At 54.4% G+C, this 23,361-nt stretch overlaps 1 protein-coding gene across 2 annotated transcripts in view; it reads right to left on the bottom strand.

Moving 5' to 3' along the window:
• SMOX (spermine oxidase) overlaps positions 1–22,623 on the bottom strand; it is a 34,427-nt gene extending 11,804 nt beyond the window's left edge. Inside the window, exon 1 of one of the 2 annotated variants that reach the window (XM_066387282.1) lies at positions 22,439–22,623. The gene's annotated coding sequence lies outside the window, so the exon portion shown is untranslated. The remainder of the gene's footprint in view (positions 1–22,438) is intronic. The other variant, XM_066387283.1, reaches the window with a different exon arrangement.
• Between the last annotated feature and the right edge of the window lie 738 nt (positions 22,624–23,361).

Here is a 23,361-nt window from a genome sequence, read left to right on the forward strand (position 1 = left end):
AAGCAGGAGAGCTGGGGGTCCACCTTGAACCCCTGAAAGCCATCGATCCCATCTGAAACCTGTTAGGCACTACCTCTTCCCCAAGACTGAGAGACAAGAGCCAGCCAGGTAGGCGATGTCAAAGGCCAAAGTCAACAGGAACTGATTCTGGCACTGCTGACCATGGACCAGCTGGGACCAGCACAGCTGCTGTGGTTCAGTTCACACCAACCTAAGGATGCTCACACTGACCCCAGGATGCTTGCACAGACCTCAGGATGCTCACACCAACCCCAGATACTTGCATACACAGCACTGGGGCCTCTACTCTCCCTCCCTTGCCTAGCTCTTCCCTGACACACTCTCTCTCTCTTGCCCCTTCTCTTCTCCTCTGGATTTCTGTTGGTCTTTCACAGCCTCAAAGAGGTGGCAATTTGGTGGGCAGGACATAGTCCTGCCCTCCCCCCAGAAATGCCACAAGGCTGGTATTGGATGAGCCTCTGCTATTCCGGGTAGACCTCTGGTTGTTTTCCCCCAGCCATCCAGCCCCTCAGTCACCACAAAGCAGCAAGGAGCCCAGGAAACTGGACCATGAGGACCCGTGGCACCAGAGGCCAGACATCAAATTGACAGTTACACTAAGCCAGCTTGCTCAGAGACGCCAGGCTAGGGAGCTGATGGCAAGGAAGCCAAGGGGGTCCCTAAGTGTGGCCCAAGGACTAAAATAGGCTACCCTTCTATTCCCAGAGTGACCACAAAGGTCTGAAGGTACCCATGGTTCACCCCAGGGGGCTACTCAGCTGTGATTCTGTCCCTGCTCTTTCCCTGACCCAAGCAATGTAGATTCCAGTTGCCTTTACTGAGGTTTCAGTGGCAAAGGTTGTGGGCCCTTAATAGTACCCGGGGCCTAACAAAAGGGGGAAATATGGGTGGAAGGTGGCGGCTGGGGAGCAGACAGGGGGCATCCAAAAAGCTGTCACCCATGCCTGATATGGCATATTCCATCAAATAGATCTTCTAACCCTGGCCAGTTGGCTCAGTGGTAGAGTGTCGGCCTGGCGTGCAGAAGTCCCGGGTTCGATTCCCGGCCAGGGCACACAGGAGAGGCACCCATCTGCTTCTCCACCCCTCCCCCTCGCCTTCCTCTCTGTCTCTCTCTTCCCCTCCTGCAGCCAAAGCTCCATTGGAGCAAAGATGGCCCGGGTGCTGGGGATGGCTCCTTGGCCTCTGCCCCAGGCGCTAGAGTGGCTCTGGTCGCAACAGAGTGACGCCCCGGAGGGGCAGAGCATCGCCCCCTGGTGGGCAGAGCTTCGCCCCTGGTGGGCATGCCGGGTGGATCCCGGCCGGGCGCATGCGGGAGTCTGTTTGTCTCTCCTCATTTCCAGCTTCAGAAAAATACAAAAAAAAAAAAAAAAAAAAAGGTGGAAGCAAATAGATCTTCTAAAGACTGTTCATAGCAACTTTAACTTTATTCATACTTGCCAAAGCCCAGAAACAAGCCAGAGGTCCATCCGCAGGAGAGTGGATAAATATATTTCGCTGTTTGTAGCGCATCCATGCAAGGGAATAAATAGTACTCAGCAATAATCTCAGCATCACATTGAGCAAAAGAAGCCCGAGCTAAAAGAGCTCCTACTGTCTGACTCCACTCACGTGAAGTTCGCAAAGAGGTCAGATCAATCTGTGATGAGAGGAGAGATGAGGCGAGAGACTGAGAAGGGTCGGGGGGAACTTTCTGGGGTGGAGGAATACGCATCTTGACCTGCGTGCTGGTTACAATGTACCTATAAGGATCCACAGAACTGGACATTTGGGATTTGTGCCATTTGCTATATGAGTGCACAGACCTCAGTACCCACTCAGAGATCCATTCCTGGCTCCTTATAAAAAAATAATAATAAAAGCTGGCACACTGACTTCCTGCTCCACACATCTCAATTGAGGTCTAGCAAAGGGGTCTTTTCCTCAATATGTTCCAGTTGAGAAGCTGTTCCTCATGCCTTCCCCCATCCTCTCCACCTGCCCACGCCACACCTGGGCATGGACTGCCCCCAAATGCCCTCCAAGCCTCCAGGCCCAGGCCAACTGCAGAAATGCTTCTCCAGAGGGCCAGAAGGTGGTGCCCAAGATCCAGAGCTCCTCAAAGGGTCACCCCAACTCAGACAGCTGGCCCGCCCCCTCCCAGGGCAGCCTTTACCCTGGCTTTCCCTTTCCTCCTCCCTCTTCCTTCTGTTCTCTGTCCCTCCACCAACCCCCATGTTCTGTCCAGCTGCACAAGGGTCCGGGCTGGCTCGGGTCCTCTTCTCCCCTCCCTCTCCCATCCCCAGGTCCTCCTAACAGGAAGTAACTCTAGAGGTGAGGGTGTAGCTGCCTGCACCCCCTGCCAGGGCAGTCAGCAGGGAGGAAAGGTCAGAAATGCAAGGCAGGCAAGGGGCCTGCTCCGCAGCAGGTCTGTAAACAGAGGGGGTGCTCAGAGGTGCCGCTGACACCACCGCCACTGGGCACCCAGCAACGGGATGCTGTGCAGCTCTGCTGCCCTCCCTGCTCCCACGCCCCAGTTCCCCAGGGTTGGGGGCTCTGCCTGCATGCTTGTTTCTGGGCTTCCATCCCCACCCCCAGCCCTAAGCCTCCCTCCAAAAAAAACACTCTTTTATACAATAAAATCAATGCGGCGGTTCTCAAACCTTGTTGGTGCAATCACTTCCCAAAAAGCTCCCAAAGGGCCCAGAATGTGGCTGGGATGAAACTGGCAGGCCAGCCTCCACTGATGTCTCATCACAGAACCCCTGGGCTCCCTGGGGCACCATATCTAACAACCCAGGTCTAGATAAGCTGCTACCCTGGGAAACAAGTCTAGGGAGAGAAGGCTGGGGGCAGCAGCGCCTCCCCTGCCAGCCTACTTGAACTCCCTTCTCTCTGAAGAGGCCAGCATGTCCTCAGTATGCTGTTGTAACAATCAAATAAGGCACCATGTGGATGTCACAAGATTGTGATCATTTTCAAAAGCCTCATATGTGAAAATCGTTTTGTCAAGTCCTATATCTAAGTTATGAGCAGATTATCTTGGGATGGGGTTCAGAAATGGACTGTGAGAGGTATAGGCTTCCCTTAAGATGAACTTGCCCTTAAGATGAACACAGAAAGAATCCTGAGTTCACAAGTATAAGAGACCTAGAACTCCGACTGATGTCACACATGGGATGTCACGGCGGAAGCAGGTAAGTGGGGCCATATACATCACCTGCACCCCTGACCCTCACAGCTAATCTCAGATGGGCCCGTCAACCCCTGGGACCCTCTAGAAGCCAGAAAGACCACTCACACAGCCCACAGAGGGCAGAGAGATAAGGAGTTGGTGCCCTGTGTCCCCCATATCGGCCCTTGGAGCCAATACACTCTGGGATCCTAACTGAGAGAGAACCACAGGCAGGTACTCCTACTGTGAGCTGAGCCCTCTGCTCTGACTGGACAGGGTGTTCAGACACTCTGTTATCTGACTGGGGCTAGGGGAAGCAATTTGTTTTCCATTTGTGTCCTCTTTCTCTTTCATGGTTTTTTTTTTTTTAATTTTATGAGAAAATGCCTTATTGAGGAAGAAGAATGACTTCACGCTCCTAGGGCCTGCCTGCTTCGCTGGACTTGGGGAAATAAATAAATAAATAGCATCCACTCCTTGATCTGCATGCGCAGGAGAAACAGAACACCCTGTACTTTTCTAGCAGATAAAGGAGAGGAGAAAGAAGTGCTGGCTCAGGCACGCGAGGCGGGGTGGGGGGGTGGGGGGGGGGCAGGAGGCACAGGCCTGTTGCTCCTGCTTCCATGGCAAAATGGGGGTGGGCGCCCTCATCAAGAAATGAGGCCAGACACTGCATGAGTGTCTCCCCGCCATTCAGATGCCCACTTCCCCGCCCCCATCCTCCTTCCCATCTGAGTTTGCAGGCCACCACCTCCCCCTGCTGCCCAGAGCCAACACTGCCTGGCTGACCTGCCCACGAAGCCAAACTGGAAAGAAGAGGGCGGCAGGGGGAGGAGAGAGGAAACACGGAAGAAAAGCCCCATCCCACAGCAGGGTCACCAAACAAGGATGGCTGAAGACTAGGGGGTCACCCACCCAGAACGAGCACTAGCAGCCCAGCACGTGTCCACTTCCCCACCCACCAGTTTCATCTGTCACCCTGAGCCTTAACCTTCCAGAACTGCCTCCTAATCGTCAAACACTAGAGACATGTTTTAATCGTGGCCTCCCACCTCTGACCCTGCCCAGCCCCTCTTGGAAATGCCCAGAACTGAGCTGGGGGCACCACACAACGCCTTACACTTTCCCCAAGGCAGTTAAAACTGCTGGGGTGCCAAGCTCTCACTCTCAGGCTCAAAACTGAATGTACCCTTCATGGAAGACCCGCCCTTGTCCATCGGGTCAAGCCATGTCAACCCCACCTACCAAATAACTGTTGCCTCTACTGTCACCTTCCCCTGACAGCGCCTGCCAACACCTGAACCCCACTATGGAATTAATTGCTCAGCCCACCCCTCAGAGACAAGCATGGCCAGGCCTCTCGCTGACCAGGAATGAAATCCAACCAGTCACTGAGCACCTACAGTGGCCCAGCCATGCAGGTCTTAGCCCTGGACTCATTGGACACAGCTGACCTTTCTGGCTTCAGCTTTCCCTCACACCCCCTCAAACATACACACACACACACACACACACCCAATGTCCCCAAAGTCCTGAGCATCCCCCACAGAGCCCAGCTGAAGGCCTGCGGGAAACGTCCCTCCCGCACATATCAAAGGGGCTGGCTCCAGGGTCTCGTATGCACACCCTTGTGCAGCGTGCTGTGGTTGTGCAGCTGTGTGGCTGTTGCTTGAACCACCAGCAAGCCTGATCCACTGATGTTTCCTGAAGCAACAGACATCCTGGAAATGTGAGTTTCTTATACTGGCTCTGCTCTGCAACCACCACCGCCTGGCCCCGGCCTCGTCTCAAAGCACGGGCATCTTGCCTCTAGGACATGCTGGTGCCTATTTCTCTGGAGTGAGGCTATGACCCCACTCAACCTAGCAGGGCCTCGGTCCCAGCCTAGACTGGTGACCTCCTCCCCAAGCCTGGGGTGAACTGCAAGGAGGGTCAGTGGTCCAGCTCAGCACAGGGTGCCCCTTCCTCCTTAGTGTCAGAGCCCACTTCCCTCCCCTGGAGTGGCCACTAAACTAAACACAATGCCACAAAGGGCCAGCTTCCCAAGTGCCCCACACCCTTCCGACATCACCCCTCACAAGAAACAAAAATCTCTATCCTTCCTCAGCTCCCCTCTGAACACAGGCTACTCCCAAACGTGTCTGACTCTTGACCTCTTCTCAAGGTCACCCAAGTGCAAGCCCCCCTGTCCCTGAAAAGAGCATGGCCAGGGCAGTTAGCCCACCCGGCTGGCCTCCTCACCCCTCAGGGTCCAGCCTCCACCAGCGGAAGCCCTACAAAGTAGACCCACCCCTTTCAGCCAGCAGGCTCCTCCCCTCCTCCAGCCACACCTCTGCCCAAGGGAGCCTCCCAGGGTTCTGGAGGCCACCTGCACCCTCTCCAACCAACCTGGGCGAATTCCAAATCTCTGCCCAGTGATACTCCTAGTGCTCGAGGGCAGCAGCCCTACCTCAGTTTCCCTGGAGGGACCCCTCTGCCTCAGGCTTCCAACAGGAGGGGAGGGGGCTTTCAAGGGAATCTCTTTGGACTGCCTGGCAGGTCTAGGGAGGGATTTGGATTCTCGAGGGGACCCCCCAGACAATGCAATTATTCTTCAGATGTAAAAACACCCAGAAATCCCAGACCAGCTGCTTTGCACAGCGGCCCAGACAAAGGGGCTCTGTGTCTGCCTGCAAGGCCCCTCCCTGCCTCAACCCCAGGAAGGGGCTGGGCCTAAGCTCCTCCCCTCCAGACCCTCCTCACCCAGGCCAGCCAGCCAGGAAATGAAAGAGGCAGGACAGCTAGCTGAGCCAGGCTTGGCCAGTGACTGAGGGGGGTGGGGGGTGGGGCAGACACAGGACAAGGACAGCCTGTGAGCCCAGGAGACAAAAGGGAAGAGAACACTGGCCGAAAGCCAAGACCCAGGCCCAGCTCAGTCTCTTCCTTGCCAGATGACCCCATCTCTGGGCCCCACCTGGCCAACACATCTGAAGTCGCCCCAAGGACACAGCATCTGTACCCCGTGCCCCTGGATCCACTTGTCTAAATCCCACCAGATGCTTAACTGCCTCCTTGAGTCTCCAAGCTTTCATCTGTAAAACAGGGACTGGCACACCTCCCTGGAGGGACTGCACGGGTCACCTTAGAGAGGGGAGGACAGGAAGGAACATCCCAGAGAGACTAGTGTGGATGTGGGAGCCACCTCTCCTGGGGCCTGGACCTCCATTTCAGTTGAGGAGCCCCAGCCTTCACCTGAATCAGACCCCTGCCTCAGCCTGGGCCCCAGCCCTCACACCAGACTGGACCGTGGCCCCGACATCAGTCAGACCGCCCCCAATACTGTCCTAGGTATGAGGAGGGTATCAGAGACGGAAGCCGTCAGCCAACCCCAAGCTCATACAAGGGACAAGGTGTGGATACCTCGTCCCACAGAGTCCCCCCCCACACCAGCAGCCCTCCTTCAAGGAGGGGGGTAGGGAGGTAGAAGAGGGTAAAAGTAGACAATGGTGATGGAAGGAGACTTGACTTGGGGAGGTGAACACACAATACAATATACAGATGATGTACTATAGAATTGTGCACCTGAAACCTATATAATTTTATTAACCAATTGTTGGGCAGATAAAATGTATTATGCTCACTTTGTTAAAGATGGCGCTGCCCACGTGGAGGCCTTCGCCCAGGTGATATTAATGTGTGTTGGGGGTGGGCTGAAGGCAGGCAGGATCCTTGTAGCCTGGGGCTTGGTTTTAGGACTAAGCCTTTCCCACCCTTTTTGATGTGGGGTGGTACAATCCCATTATGCCTCAGATAAGTGATTTTGTATCAGAGACTTCCTTATTTGTATATTGGATTAAGGTTTTGATTTCTACACTTTAAAATGGAGGCAGAATGGGAGCTTGCTCTCTTGGTTCCTGAGATTAGCATTAGAACAGAGAGCAGAGAGCAGAGCAGAGAAAGGCCACGTGGAAGAGGCCAGGAGAAGCAGCCAAGATGGCGGAGTGTTGAGTGAGAAGCCAGTTTGTGCAGAGTTTGTGCAGGGAGAAGGAAGGAAATGGGGAACAGAGGTGAATAAGTCTGGTGAGCTAGAAACCTTTGATTCTAGGAAACTCGGATAAGTCAGTAGCTTTGTGAACACTGAATGTGGTTTTGGAGCCCAGTGTGTGTTTTTACCTGCCCGCCGGGTGCAAGCTAGGATTAAAGATGATGGCCCATCAGTTTTTGACTCCATTGTTTCTTTACCAACTGTCCGAATCCAATGTGAACCTACATGGGCCAGGCTGCTGTGATGGTGGCCTTGGCTTCTGGCTTTACACCAATGTCACTCCAATAAATTCAATTAATAAAATAAATAATATTTTAAAAAACACATAGTGGCTTCCACCTTGCTCTCTTGGACTGCTTTCTCAAGGGGAAGCTAGTCACTACGTCATGAGGCCACTAATGCAACCCTATGGAAAGGCCCACGAGGCAAGAAACTGAATCCTCCTACCAACAGCCAAACCATCTCATCAGCACGTGAGTGAACCTCCCTAGGGCAAACCCCCAGCCTCAGCCGCCATCTTGACTGCAACCTCCTGAGAGACCGTGAGCCAGAAACAGCCAATAAAACCACTCCTAAGTCTCTGATCCACAGAAATTCTGAGATTAACAAATGTTTATTGCTGTTTCAAGCTACTAAATTTTGGGGTGGTTTGTTACACAGCAATAGGTAACTGATATAGTCATCAATTCTCTCTCCCTGGGGAACCCCCCCCCCAGGGTGTGGACCCTAAGCAAACTCCATTCCACTCAGGGCCCCAGCCCCCTCTTTTCTGCAATTCAGGGCTGGGGTAGAGTGAGCAGAGTGTCTGGCCCAGGCCCCACCACTTACAAGGCCCAGGAGACAGGAACTCCTGCCCACCCAGTGCATTAGACGCACCTGGAGATTTCTATAAAGGACCAATACCCAGCCCACACTGGGCCATCTAAATCAGAATGTTTGGGGTTGGAGTCCTGGCATGGATATGTTTTAAAGACCCTCTGTGATGCTAATGTAGAGCCAGGGTTGAGAACCACTGCTCCCCAGCAGGCTCCAAATACAGACTCCAGGCCAGCGCAGAGATACCGTTTGTCCCTGTGCAGGACAGGAGGAGGCAGACCAAGCAGCAAGCCAGGCAGTGCCCCGGGTCTACTCCCCTACGCCCAGCTTAAACTGGGGTCTCCCTCTATCCCCCTTCCCCTGCAGCGGCCCAGCTCCCTAAACCCTGTGTATGCCAATGCACCTCAAGCTAGACAGGGCCAACCTCTGCCCTTGGGGACTGTTCCCTTCTAGAGGACCCAGGGCGCAGGATGGGGTCTAGCTCTGAGGGATCCTGGGAAAGATTCTATTTCTGCACCGGAAAAACAGGAAGTATCATAACACCTGCTCTGCTCTCTAATGGGTCCTCGGCTCCTACTCAGACATCTTCAGAAAGATTGATGTTTTGTTTCCCCCAAGACATAGCCCTAGGGAGAACACAGCAATAGATTAAACAGACAGGTACACAAGCCAGTTAACTCACAGGTACGACATACAGTGATAAAAAATTTGATAAGGATTGTAATGAAAAATGCGGGAGAGGGTGCGCAGGGTGACTAATGGGGGCAGGAAGAGGGGTCAGAGAAGATTCCCAGGAGCCACGTGAGAAGTGAGCTCCAGGCAGGGAAACGATGTGCATAAGCTCAGAGGCTCTGCTTATAGGATCAACTCTCAACACTGCTTTTCCTCCCCTCCAGGAATCACCAGAAGCCCAGCCCCGTGTGGCCACTCACTGACCTTCCTCCGCAGCTGCGAGCAGCCAGCAGCCGAGCCACGGCGCAGGCATGCAGGGCTTGCCCTGGGCTGCCCCAAGCCAGGCAGCCATACACATCAACTCACCCCCGTGAGGGCGCCCAAGAGAAAGGGCAGAATGGCCCCAGCTCCCCAGCGGAGTGTAGAGAGTGGCCCCTCTCCCAGCCCCCCTTTATCAGGCGTCACCTACAATCCCCACTATCCAGAGAAAGTGGGAGGAGGTGAGCCGGGGGGCCACTCAGCCACAGGACAGGCACCGCAGAGCCGGTGCACAGTGCGGTGAGAAGAAGTCTGGGGGGGCACAGGACTTGGGGTCCCCCCAACCCCTTATCCACGGTTTTGCTTTCCAAGGTTTCAGTTACCCACGGTCAACTGTGATCCAAAATATTAAATGAAAAATCCCAGAAATAAACACTTCAGGAGTTTTACGTTGTGTGCCGTTCTGAGTAGCAGGATGAAACCTCACACTGTTCCGTCCCGTCCCGCCTGGGATGTGAGTCACCCCTTGGCCAGCACACCCACTCTGCACATACAGTACAATGTGATATTTGACAGGGAGCAAGACTGCACTCACATAACTTTTATTACAGTATAATCATTCTATTTTATTGTAAGTGTTATTCTCACTGTGTCTAATTCATAAATTAATCTTTATCACAGGTATGTATGTGTACAAGAAAAATAGTATATATAGGATTTGCTACTATCCACAGCTTCAGGCAAACACTGGGGGGGGTCTTGGATTATATCCCCTGTGGATGAGGGGGGACTACTGCACACTTAAAAATGGTTAAAATGTTAAATTTTAGGTTATGTATATTTTACCACAATAAAAAACGAGAACAGTAACAACAAAAAGTTTAGTGAGCACAAGTCCGTGCCAGGCACTTGGGATACAGCGAATCAGAGCCTCCCCTTGGAGGATCTAACCAATCAGGGTGACAGGTGCCACAAGGAAAGAAAAGCAGGGTGAGGGGAGAGGCAGCTGCTCTGTGTGGGGAAGCCAGAGGAGCAAACCTCTCTGCTGAGGTGACAATGGAGTACAGGAAGTAACAGTCAGGAGGGGATCAGAGGGTGAAAGTACTATGGTGACCTTCTGGGAACTTGCTGAATGGCAGGATGTGGGGGTGAGGACGAGGGTGAGGTCAGGATGACTTGGGTGACCAGTTATGACACTGCAGGGACAAACTAGGACAACTGTGTCAACTGGTTATCCCTTCTCCCCTTGACAACAAGCCTATGGAGTAAGAAAGACTAGAAACTGAGGCGAAATAACCTGGAGCAGGGCCTACAGGTGGAAGGAGAGCCCAGATGGTCTATTCTGAGCCCAGGTCTCTCCTCAAGGCCGTCACCAGCTTCGGGGACGTTCCCCAGGCCATCTCCCACCCCCAGCCCCACCTGGCCAGCCCGACCTGGGTTAGTGCCCCCACACAGAGGCCCACCGTCCCACACCTGGGGCGCTGGAGGCCGGGTGGTGCGAGCTGGCAGATGAGGAGGTGGCTCCCCTGCCGGGTTTCTCCCCTCTCCCCGCCAGGAGCCGCAGCCCCGCAGGTCTGGGGTGAAGGAGGACTGCCAAGTCAGCACTTTCCACTGACTCTCAAAACCACCAACAAGAACTGAGGCTTGTGAGACAGGCCCAAGCCCGGGCGCAGTTCCCCCTTGCGGGCCCCTCGTGACTCTGCACGAAACCCATCCGCTTCAGCTCCAGCCCCCAGGCGGAGGGGGGTCTCCTGCAAGCCCCGCCTCTCCCCAGAGCCACGGGGTCCCCACTGGGCCCAGCCCAGGGCCTGTGTGTGTGCTCTCTGCCCCCAAAGAGACACCGCAGCCCCCATGGCAGAGCCGAGTGTCCCAGGTTCACTGGGTCCAGGCAGCATTTGTAGGGAGTGGGCCCCTTCACTGTGAACTCTGTACCCCCAAAACCCCCTCTCCTATGGCCCCCACTCAGCACAGTTAACCACAGAGTGAAGGTGGCATGCGTGGTCACAAAATGAAAAAAGGAAAACATCCCCCCCAAAATCCAGCCACCAGCTGAACCGCACAGCAAACCCCTATTTATTGAGTCCTTTGTGCGCCAGGCCCCACCTGGGCACTCTCCATTCATGGCATCATTTACTACTCGCAACACCCAGGTGTCCATTTTACAGATGAGGGGGCAGGCTCATGGAGGTTCACAGCTGTGATGGAGGCCACCGAGATCACAGAACAGGGCTTGACGACGCTGAGCTCATCTTTCTGCCCCACACTTGCTCAGTTCTCAGGCCTGAGGACAGCCCTCAGCCTGGCACTGCTCCTGTCTCACCCCTTCCCACAGACTGACACTGCCCACACTGTGCCAGGCACTCGGGGCTTTCTGGCAGGAGGTGTCCCCAAGCCTGGAAGCCTAACCCAGCTACACTGCCAAAACCAAGGGCTGCCATGGGGAGGCCACCTGCCTCCTGCCCAGGGTGATGGGGGGCTGGGTTTCGGGCCACCCAAGTCTCCCTGCCCCACGGGGGCTCGCCCAAGGCTTGCCAGGCCACAGCCCTCTGCCCTTGGTTTCATTCCCCAAATGCAGGGACAAGGACACTGGTCTAATTGCTGTGCCTAGACACACACAAAATAAATTCTAAGAGCAACTAACTTACACTTCCCTCTCGACAGTCACCTCCTCTCTCAGTGGCTCGAGATGTTCCCCCCCTGGTAACTACAACGTGGTGGGACTGTGCTCTACTAACAAGTCCTAACACAAGATCTGCGAACACAAGACCACCCAGGAAAGGGCTCTCCGTGAAGTTCAACGCTGAAGCAGGACCCCAGCAAGAGCTGCACCCACCTCTGAAGAGACAATGGTGCTCATTTCAAAACACACGTGTGGGCCCCAAGCCCATGATTTAATCCACAAAACACCCACAGAGGTAGGACACTGCGCTTGGACAATGAACATATTCTTCAAGTCCTTCTGTAGGGTTCACAGAGAGACTTAACTCGCCAGCTTTTGAAATCGAGAAATGCTTGTTCTTCTCATTCTCCCATCGTCGTTATCACTCTTTTTCACTGAGCACATTTGAAGTCCCGAGCGCAGGGCTAAGCAGTTCATAGGGAGTAAGTACATCAGTGAATCCTCAACTCAATATCCCCATTCTAGAGGGGAGACTGAGGTCCAGAGAGGCTCCACACCTGCCGTCTGACATAAGGCACTCCTAAATTCATTTAGTCAGATACTAAGTCTCAGGTGTTGCACATTTTTAAAACCAAAGAATGAGTCGAGTTCATTGCCGTTAGTTACTTTCTCAGATTAAGTCAAAAGTTTTCCATTAATTGTGTGTGGTTTTTTAAATTAAGAGACAGAGAGTAAAAGGGATCTGTATGTTTAACATTCAAAGGCCTCATTTAAAAATCCTTCTCAAAAATGTTTGTCCATTGGCAGTCCTGAGTGTCTCTGCTTGAGTCATTTTAAAATCTGACTCACCCTGGCTGGTTGGCTCAGCAGTAGAGCATCAGCCTGGCTTGTGCATGTCCCAAGTTTGATTCCCAGTCAGGGCACACAGAAGTGACCGTCAGCTTCTCTACCCCTCCCCCTTCTCTCTCTCTCTCTCTCTCTCTCTCTCTCTCTCTTCTCTTCTCTTCTCTTACTGCAGCCATGGCTTGGTTTAAGCAAGTTGGCCCTGGGGCACTGAGGATGGCTCCATGGCCTCACCTCAGGTGCTAAAATAGCTCAGTTGCTGAGCAATGAGCAGTGGCCCCAGATGAGCAGAGCATCACCCGGTAGAGGCCTTGCCTGGTGAATCCGGTCAGTGCGCATGCAGGAGTCTGGCTCTCTGCCTCCCCTCCTCTCACTTGATAAAAAAAAAATCTAGCTGACTCAAGGTCTAGGTTTTTGCCTGTCTGAAACCACCAATCAGCCCCTCCTCCCTGGGATCAGAAGTTCGGGGAGCTGGGCTGGACTGGCTTAGGGTGTGGTAGGAAGGTCTGATTGTGGTAGGAGGCGTGGCTGAAGGTTGGGGAATTGGCTCTGAGGGGTCTGTGAGGTGAAGAATGGGCATCAGACCAGATGTCCAAGAACCTGGGTTAGAGACCCAGCCATACCATTCGCTGGGACTGCCACTGTCTCTCTCTGTCTGTGAAATGGGCTAACAGCTCAGGCCTCGTGGGGCCAGGAGGGGAGGACAGGCACTACAGGTCTGCCAGGGCCTTGGCACAAAGTTGGCAGAGAGTGACTAGGTTCTTTGTTCTGTTTTCTAATAAATTACAACTCATTACCAAGGGCTTCTTCTCCTGGGCTTACATCACACCTCCCTGTACACCCTCTTCCAAGAAGTAGCTAGAGGGTAGAGGAGCCTGCACTGGGCGGTCAGGGGTGCCGCACTCCCCCAGCTGAGCACTCCGCTCTGGCTGGACCCAGATACTTCTCTTCCTCCCCCTCCTCCCAGCACGTTTAGAGAGAGCAGGAAAAGCCCCGCACTTGTTCGAACAAGAAAGCGAAGGGCAAAGCAGGACAGGAGCGTGGGGCTGGGCTGGGTGAACTCGCTCACTGCGCATCCTCTGCCAGCGCCCTCCTGGCTGCCCGACTTTGCACCATGAAAGCAACTTCTCCTGGGTCACTGTTTGAAATGCCACACCCCGTCACCCCCACCTGAGCTGCTGAACAAAGAGTCCTCACACTTCAGAGGAAATGAGGTGTGGCAAGGGGCAAGGCAGGGCAGCCTCACTGACCGTGCCCACCAGCCACGGGGCAGGAGGAGGAGGAGGGAGCAGGACCCTGGAGCACCCTCTTCCCCCGTCTGACACTTGCAACACCCCTTCCAGGAAGGCAACAGGATGAGATTCCCAACCTTTTGGGGAAAATGACTCAGAACTCTGAGAATCTGAGGATAAGGGTCAAATAAGCAACCTGCCTACCCCCCACCCTGCCGCCATGCTTTGTGAAGGGGCATAACTCCTCAGTAAGGAAGCCCAGTCCTGGGGAGAGGGCTGTCTGCACCTCAGCCCACCGTCACAGCCCCGCTACCTTTCCCACTAAAACGCTGATCTGATCAAACCACTGCCCTTCTCAAAAACCGCTGATGGCTCCCCACGGCCTAATGAGTGAAGGCAGGTCCCTGACCCCGCCTCCCTGCCCTCAGCTCGCCTGTCTCCTATACCCACCCTCCAAACCCTCTGACTCCCACACCCAGACTAGTTCCCTGGGGCTCAAAGCAACCTGTGAAATCTCCTCCTTCTGCCCATCTCCCCATCCTGCGGGTCACGGCTCCAGGAAGTCAGTCCTGGCTACCCTTACCCTCCCTCTTCCTTCTCCTCTAAAGATCACTCCTCTGGTCTAATCAGGACCCACCCCAAGCCTCACCATGCTCTCTGCTGGCCTTTGTGCCACTCATGCCCCCCACCGCTGTACCCTTCCCTCGGTCCTTCCTGAAGACACCACCTGTAGCCATGTCAATTACACTAAGGGCAGCCTACAGGTATTCAATTATCACAGCAACCCCACAAGGGAAATAATATTATTCCCACAGTTCAAATGAAGAAACTGAGGTACCAAGAGGTTTAGCTTCTTGCCCAGAGGTCACAACCTCACTCTCCGAGATGAGTGGCTGGGAGAGAACTTCTAGAGCAAGGACACGGCAGGGGCGGTGGGGTGGAAGGCACTCCCGGAATCCTACAGACCCAGGCCTGGCTACGTTGGGTTCTAGGCACCAGACAGGTCCTCCCAGGGAGGCAGAGCTGTTGCCATGAGAACCTGGAGCTGTGTCTGGGCCCCAGGCGCCTCCAGGCCACCCCTCCCTCTGAGGTGCCCTTTTCTTCCACTGACTGTCCAGATGGTACCCGTCCCACAAGTCCACCTCCCCCAGGAAGCTATCCATCCGTCCTTCCCTCCCTCCCCAGCACCTCTACACCTGGGCGCTACCCACGCTCGTAGCCTCTCATGGAGCAGATTTCCACCTCAGCCCTTCCCACCAGGTGTTTTCCTGGTCAGCAGGGTATTATTAGGAAATCTTAAAATAAAATAAAAAAGATTTCCATAGTCAAATCATTTGGGAGACACCAAATGGTTTCTTTTCTGCAAGACTTGTAAGAGCCTTTAATTCTCTTAAAAAGCATTCTGACTCTCCCACATGGTGGCAGTGGATTTGCCAGTTTCTACCCTGATTGGTCCCCTGAACCTTTGAAGTTTCTCAGAAGAGTCTTTGAGAAATGCCACCGCCTCCCACCTCCTCAGGACAGCCTGGAACAGCAGTGGGCACACAGGCAGGCACTGGGCCCTGCGTCCTTTTAAGCAGGGTGGGACATTTGGGGAATTCGGCCTGAGAGCCCCTCTTAGCTTCCTCAGGGCTGCAGAACCTTTCCACCTTTCTTTGGGGAGGTGACTGACAACCCTCCTGCCAGGGTCTAAGGGACCTTATCTGGCCAGTCCCTCAGCTATTGCACCCCAGCCCATGCCCAGCCCAGAGAGCAAAGGGCCTTGGGGGCCCCCAAAACACACTGGACAGTTCTTCCATGCAAATTGCTCATTCTACTCCATGCAAGTTTTCAACCTGGGAATTTTTTTTTTTTTTTTTTTTTACAGAGACACAGAGAGAGTCAGAGAGAGAAATAGATAGGGACAGACAGACAGAAATGGAGAGAGATGAGAAGCATCAATCATTAGTTTTTTGTTGCAGTACCTTAGTTGTTCATTGATTGCTTTCTCATATGTGCCTTGACCATGTGCCTACAGCAGACCGAGTAACCCCTTGCTCAAGCCAGCGACCTTGGGTCCAAGCTGGTGAGCCTTGCTCAAACCAGATGAGCCCGCGCTCAAGCTGGCCACCTCAGGGTCTTGAACCTGGGTCCTCCGCATCCCAGTCCAATGCTCTATCCACTGCGCTACCGCCTGGTCAGGCACAAGTTTTAATATTAAACCAAAATTAAAATGTATTCAGTTGCCTTTCTAGGAAGAAGCAGTGGCCTACCCAACAAACCCTGTGACCTCCTCCCCTGTCCCCAGTAAGAGTTCTGAATTCCTCCATTTACAGGAAACCAAGGCCCCAAAGGAAAGCAGACACTTGCCTGTAGTGGCCCAGCCAGGGGCAGAGCAGAGAGAAACATCTAGGCCTCCTCACTTCCAGGTGCACCGGGGAAGGGGCCCAGTGGTAGAAGACCCCAATAGCAGCGGCTCACGTAACCATTGGCGGTGGCTACAAGGACTCTCGCAGGCCAGGGCAGGGGACGCTGCCCCTGCTCGGGGGGTGGCTCGGCAGCTAGGGAGGCTCTGGGGGCTTTTAGATGTTATGTCTGGGGCTGAAGTCGGCTGTCTCCCCAATCTCCTTGGGCCAACCCTGGATGGAGGAAGAGTGCTCACCCCAGATTGGCTACCCACAGGGCCAGGCTCAGCTGTGGGCCGAGATAAGATGCCCACATGACACCCGCATGTCACCCTGCCCCGGGGCAGTCACCTAAGACACCCTCCTGGTCTTGGGAGCTTATCACTGCCAGACACCCTAGAAATCAGGCTTGGTTCCTGGCTTGAGACCAAAGCCCCCAGAGACCCCCTCACCCAGCCCTACTCCCAGCATCCTAAATCCTGCTCTCTCTACACTCTCCCCTCTTCCCTGCCTCTCCCTCAGCCCCCCACAGAGGTAGTCCCCACACCTTCCCCAACAGAGTCCACAGGAGCCTGGATGGTCCCCTTGACCAGTTCCAGGTCCCATCTGACCTGTGCTTATCCCTGCCCCTGCCTGGCCCCCCACAATCTCAACTCTTGCTACACAAAGATGGCCCGTGGACTAACTGCGTCACACCACCCAGGAGCTTGTTAGAAATGTGGAATCTCAGGCCCCACCCTAGACCTGCTGAATTAGAACATGCATTTTAACAAACTTCTCAGCTGACCCACTGTATTTTGGAGTTTGAGATGCACTTTTATAGACTACTGTTCTAATCAAGTCATTGCACCTGAGACCTATAACCACCGGTAGCTTCCTGGGGCCTAATGAATCGAGTCCAGACTCGGCAGCTTGGCAGTCAAGGCCTTCCCCAACCTGCCTTCAACACACTTCTCCAGGCCTGGGCTCCGCCTCCCCCTTGGGGGTGCCACCTCTTCATCTGTTGGCCAAAGCGTCTCAGGACTTCAGGACCCTATAAAAGCACTACCTCCTTGAAGAAGCTGATCTGAACTGTACTTCATTATATCACACCCAGCATGGCTCACTCTTATTTCCTGGAAAGTGGGGATCCTGTCCTGTGTTCCCAGTGGTTGTAAGTACCGGACTGCGGCATAGGAGATGCCAAATGATGCCTGAGGGTAACAAGGCCCCATCCATTGCCAAGAAGTCCGCTCTCGGCTCCTGCCGGCCGGCCTCTGACTTGGCCACAGCTATCACCTTAGACCAGCAGACAAGGACTCGGGCAGCATGGATAAGCCTCCTGCATACTCCCTGCCAGAAAGGGGCACTCCCCAGAGCCACAGGCCTGGGGAGCTTCTAGCAGCCATGTGCTTGTTCTGTGCCTCAGTTTCCCAAAATACAGAAGAAAATGCCACCAACTCTGCTGCCTCCCTTTTTTCCTGGAGGGCTGGCAGGATCTGCCAAGATGGATGAACAGATCCCTTAAACTCCGGAGCTCAGAAATTGAAACAGGGACTCCATCCCTGTGTGGTCAGCAAACCCCTGCTTGGCCAACTAGCCAGGCCCCTAGAAGGCCAAGTCACCTGCCCAGAGGCCTCTTATGACCAAACAGGAAAGCCTTGCAAGACATGGATGTCACACCCTCCTCCTGGCTCCCTCCTCCCTGGCCCAGTTCTTCGGAGCTGGTGTCCCACGGGAAGTCCTCCTTCATACTGGGTCTGCAAGAAGGCACTCAGACATGCATCCTTTAGGATTTCCCTGTTTCCACAACCTCTGGGGAGCAAAGGGAAGAAAACCTCTCTAATCCCATTTTCCAGATAGACAAAAAGAAGTAAGGACAGGGCCAACAGTGAAGTGGATTAAAGCTCTTTTCAGGTCCCATTTCTCTGTTTCCTCAGCTCAACTCCTATATTTGACCCAGTCCTACCCTGACCCGCACGCAGGTTTCCCCAGGCCAAGTCTGAAGCTCTCCATCACAACGTTCTAGATGGAATCCAAAACCAACCAGTTTGTCTGAAGAGCCCCTACCTGACCTCCTTGGGCTCTCCAGAGGCAGCTGAAAAAGGCAGTGAGACGATGCTGAACCCAGCGGGTGGCATTCTAATGGTGGTATCTCAAGCAGGGAGCTGTTTTTATACCACAAGAAGGTGACCCTCCCCCAGAATCACAGGATATATGATGCCCAACTCCTCAACCCGGCCCGAGTCCTTCCTGGAAGGAAAGGTAGGACATGGAGCCGAGAAGCTCACCGAGCGAGGATCCCTTCTACCTTAGAGGTTACGATTCCTTTCCTACTTCCCCGGTCCCCAAGACATGCAGTCCGCACGTCACCCTACAAGTCTGGAAAACCACTTATTTGTTAAGAACTTCAGCTGCAACCTATCTGACAGGTGGGAGAGAAACGGTAGAGTGAGGTGGTTTACAGCAGTGGTCCCCAACCCCCCGGGCCGCGGACCGGTACCAGTCCGTGGGCCATTTGGTACCGGTCCGCAGAGAAAGAATAAATAACTTACATTATTTCCATTTTATTTATATTTAAGTCTGAATGATGTTTTATTTTTTAAAAATGACCAGATTCCCTCTGTTACATCCATCTAAGACTCACTCTTGACGTTTGTCTCGGTCATGTGATACATTTATCCGTCCCACCCTAAAGGCCGGTCCGTGAAAATATTTTCTGACATTAAACTGGTCCATGGCCCCAAAAAGGTTGGGGACCACTGGTTTAGAGCATGGAATCCAGAGCCAGGCTGCCAGCGTTCAAAATCTTATTCTGTCACTACTGCATTCATTGAATGACTATGCCTCAGTCTTCCCATCTATAAAATGGAATAAGACCTACCTGAAAGAGCTGTTAAGAGGATTAAAGTAGTTAATATCTGCAAAGTCCTGAGAACACGGCCTGGCACCCAGTGAATACAGCAGGGCCCCGGACCAGCCTCTTAGCCTCTGCCTGATTCCCCACCCAGGATACCCTCCTTGCTCCCACCTATCCCAGGTGAAGGCCTTCCTTAGGCATGCCAGCCCAACTCTAGATCTGGCCCCTAACCCTGAGTGCTGGCAGTCACCTCACAGTATCACCGTGGTCCATCACCAGTCTGCCTGTCCAGGGCCCAGCTCCTCTCTCTCCCAGATCTGACGTCCCCTGGGCCTTGGCCCTCCATTCTGGGAGCAACAGCCACACAACTGAATTTTCAGCTGGCTCCTCTGTGCAAAGAGGGTGGAAGGACCAGGGTCTAACAGACCGCCAGCCCCAGATTGTTCCACCCTTTTAACTCTCTGCCTCTCGGGAATGGGCACCCAGCACCCACCCAACGGAGTCGCCTGAAATGAGTCCCCAGCTGCCCAGACTGCCTCTATCTCCTGAGTTAGCGAACACACAGCCTAGATTTCTCTCAAAGAGAGCAAAGGAAATCATTTATCCCCAACCCACAGCAACCCATACAGACTCTATATCCCCCAACCCCCTAACCTCCCGCTAGGCATACAGGCCTCTCTTCAAGACACTTGTGCCTTCTCCACTTCCCTTTCTCACTCCCACTGGCCCCCTCAGATTCCTGCAGCCATTTGCACAACTACTTTTGTGGAAAGAAAATAAAAATCTTCAGGGTCACTTGAGGTTGAAAGGGTGTTCCTGCACTGGCTGCAGTACCCACCTCTTGCTGCCTAGCCCAGCCCTGACCTTGCCACCTGGCTCCAGATTTCCTGAGCGGCAGCTATGTGCCAGGCACTGTGCAGATGCTCCAGATACAGCCGTGCACCATTCAATCAACGTTCCAGCCAGGCAATATAAAAAGATAATTGTAACAAATGGTTATGGGCCGTGGTAAATATAATGAAGAAAATTAAACAGGTGCTATGATGAATTATGGGGTGGAAAGGGGCCTTCTACCAAGATCGGGAAGGCATTTGAGGGAGGCAGATTTAAGTTGAGACCCATAAAATAAGAAGTAGCCAAGCCAGCTCAGCAGAAAACCCTGGAAGAACATTCCAGGCAGAGAAAACAGCACAAGCAAAGGCGCTGGGGCAGAAGAGGGCTTGGGATACTCAAAGCAAAATGATTCAGATGTGGCCATCAGGAAGCACGCAAAGGGACAAGATAAAGCTGGAGAGAGTCAGAGATGGCCAGATCATGAAGGGTCTCAAAGGCCAGGGGAAGCTTTGAAATTTTATTCCAAGTGCAATAGGGAGCTATAGAGGGCTTTAGAGAATGAGATTATCTAATCAATATTTTTCTAAATACTTTTCTGTTAAATGTGAGGAGAGCAAATGAGGACTTACAGTAACAGGTAGCAATTACTGCAGCATTCAGGCAAGACATAAAAGGTGGCTTAGCCTGGGGCAGTACCCTAGGGTGGTGGCAGTGGAGTCAGAGCTTGACGAACTTGCCTGAGATAGATTTTGCAGAAAGAACCAAAAGGATTTGCTGTTTGGCTGGGTGTGGGAAGGGAGGCAAAGGGAGGAGCTGATGCCACCTGGTTTCCTGTCTTTAAAGCTGGGTGGGTTTACTGAGATGAGAAGGCCTGTGAAGGATCATGCTTGGGAAGCATAGTCAGGGTTCTGTCTCGTTCATATGAAGTTTTTCATACCTATGATATACCCAGGATACTATATATCACATGGGTGGTTGGATAAAGAGGCTAGAGATAAAATTTGCTACTTAAAAGCATAAGAAATAAAATGATATACATTTCAGATTTACATTTGTAAATGAATGCTTGATTTTAAAAGTCCTAAGAAAGAATGAGAGCTTGGGGAGGGGAGTGTAGGTAAACAGAAGGGAGTCAAGGGAGAAGAAGGAACTGAGGACAGAGCCCTGAGATCCTCCAACAAAGTTGAGTGAAGTTGTCCCCAAAGAAGACTAAGGAAGGGCTAGCCAAGGAAAGAGAAGAAAACCAAGAGAAGCCAAGAGAGATTAGTGGTTCTAGAAGGAGAAAATGATCAACATGACCAAGGGAGGTGAAGGAAGACCTGTTTGTGGGGGAGTGGAGTCACTGGAGACATGGACCGGCGAGGAGGAGGGGACGGGGCAGTTTCGGTGAAGTGGTGGGACAGCAGCCAGGTGGAGTGGGCTGAGGAGCCCCAGCGATGTGCTCCTAAGGGGCAGGCACAGGCAGCTCTCTGGAGAAGCTTTCCTGCGAGAAGCGGTCTGCTGCTGAGCGAGAGTGAAGGGTGAAGGCGAAGAGGGGACTCTGAAATATGGGGTGGGATGGAGGGCGCCAAAGCGGGTTCTTACACTGCATGAAAGATCTGGGGGAAGCAGGGAGGAGAGGCCACTTGCAACTCTGGAGAGAGAGGAAGTAATTGAAGAATGGGGGACAGAGAGTTGAGCATCTTAGAGCCCAAGTGGAGGCATGGGCCTGTGGCAGGAATTGGATGCTTCATGCCCCTCACCAGTGAGAAGGGGCAGGAAGGGAGGAAGGCAACAGAATGCAGATGTGGGGCCTTCACTGCATACACTTTCAGATGCACGCCTACCCATCCCTCTCTGCGAACCCACTCCAATGACCCCTGGGGCACCCACCTTGTTTCACTGCTTGGCCAAGTGGCCCTGCCATGGGTGACACGGTGTGCCACTACCTGCAGCTTCTGCAAACAACCTGTGGACACATCTTACCATACGTGTCAGCCCCAGGACTTACCTCATCATCGTGCCCTTTTGCTGGTGTAAGCTCGGAGGGAGGTCCACCAAACGCCAAAGCCCAAGCCCCCACCCCAGTACAGAGGCCTCCCTCCGCCCTCCCCCTAAATGAGCCCTCCAACACACTACCCTTTTCTGAGCCTGGCTCTCGCCAAGCCCCAGCGCAGTGGGTGAGCCCAGAGTTGGCCCATAGGAGAGAGCTGCTCCCCACCCTGTCCGGCGCCCCCAGAGTGGACCACCCGGACGACCACGGGAAGGCGGCCCAGCCTCTCTGCTGTCCCGGCCGTCGCCTCGGATCCTTCTCTTCTCTCCCAGCGACCACCCTCTGAGCGGCCCCAGTCGTCGCGGGGCGTCGGCGCCCGGCTTTGTCTGCGCCCACGGAGCGCGCCCGCCAGGCGCCCGGGGCGCTCCCCCGCCGCACGCAGCCCCCGAGGTCCGGCCTGTCCTCCACCCTGGCACGCTCGCCGGGCCCGTACAGCCTCCTCTCGGGATCACCGACCCCTGGGCCCGACCACCGCCTCTCCCAGCGCGGGCGAAGGGGGCGCGGTGCCCACCGCTCTCCAAGAGCCTCTGGGAACGCCGCGTACCCAACCCGAGAGCCCGAGCGCCGCGCGGGCCGCCGGAGCCCTGGAACGACCCAGCCTCGGGCTGCTCCGGGCCCCTCACCTTCCCGCGGCGGCCGCAGCCCCCTGCCTGCCCCCGAGCGAGGACCGGGCGCCGGGGACCAGGGCCGGAGAGCCGGCGCACCATACCTTTCCCTGCTGAGCCGGGGAAGTGAGTCTGCGGCGAACGGCGCTCCAGCCTCGGCCTCCTCCGCCGCCCCTCCTTCAGCCGCCTGGCTTCCTCCTCCAGCCGCCACCGGGACCGTAGGGGCCCGAGCCAGCCGCCGCGGCCTGTATGGGGCCCCGCTCCGCCTCGCGTCCCCGGCCCACCCCGCCCGGTCCGCTCCGGCCCGGCCCCCGCTCCGCCTCCGGGCGGGGACGCGCCCGGCCCCTCCCCGGCCCCGCCTTGCCAGGGGCGGGGAAACTGGCGACCGCCGGAGACTCGGACCGCTGTGCCCCAGCCTCGGGTCCCCGGCCCAGCGATCCCCACCGGGGCCCCACGCCCCCTCTCCCGATCAAGCTGGGCGCCAAACATCCCCACCCATCCCCGAAAGAAGTAGCCGACCCAGCCTTGCCGGTCCTGTACTGCGCGTATAGTAGGGTCGAGGCTACCTGCCAAGCGACTGGCAGAGTCAGGACGCAGGCCTCAGTTTACCCACGGAGTTCAGTACGTCCCATTCAAAGGAAAAGGCACTCTTTCTCCTGGAGCTGCCTTCACTACCGCAGACCCTCCGCCGGGGTCAGAAGGCTCGTCCTCAAGACCCACCCCAATTTCATATTCTCCCAGCAGCGCTGCCGTACCCTCCACTCCACGCCCCCACCCCGCGTCCTAGAATCTATCTCAAACCCGCAACAGTAGTGGGTGGTGGGGCACTCAGAATCCACACCCGTGGGTACAATGGCCTCTTTAAGAAAATATACTTTACTGGTACCCACTGTCTCATCTTTGATTTAGTAAAACAGAAGCTAATACAGATGTGAGGTTCACTTTTGGTTTTTCTTTTTAAAAAAATCAGAATTGTTTGCAAATTATTTGTTTTCTATTTGAGATTCTGCAATCACTACTCTGGTTC

Source organism: Saccopteryx leptura, chromosome 5, assembly GCF_036850995.1.
Source record: "Saccopteryx leptura isolate mSacLep1 chromosome 5, mSacLep1_pri_phased_curated, whole genome shotgun sequence".
Lineage (NCBI taxonomy): Eukaryota > Metazoa > Chordata > Mammalia > Chiroptera > Emballonuridae > Saccopteryx > Saccopteryx leptura.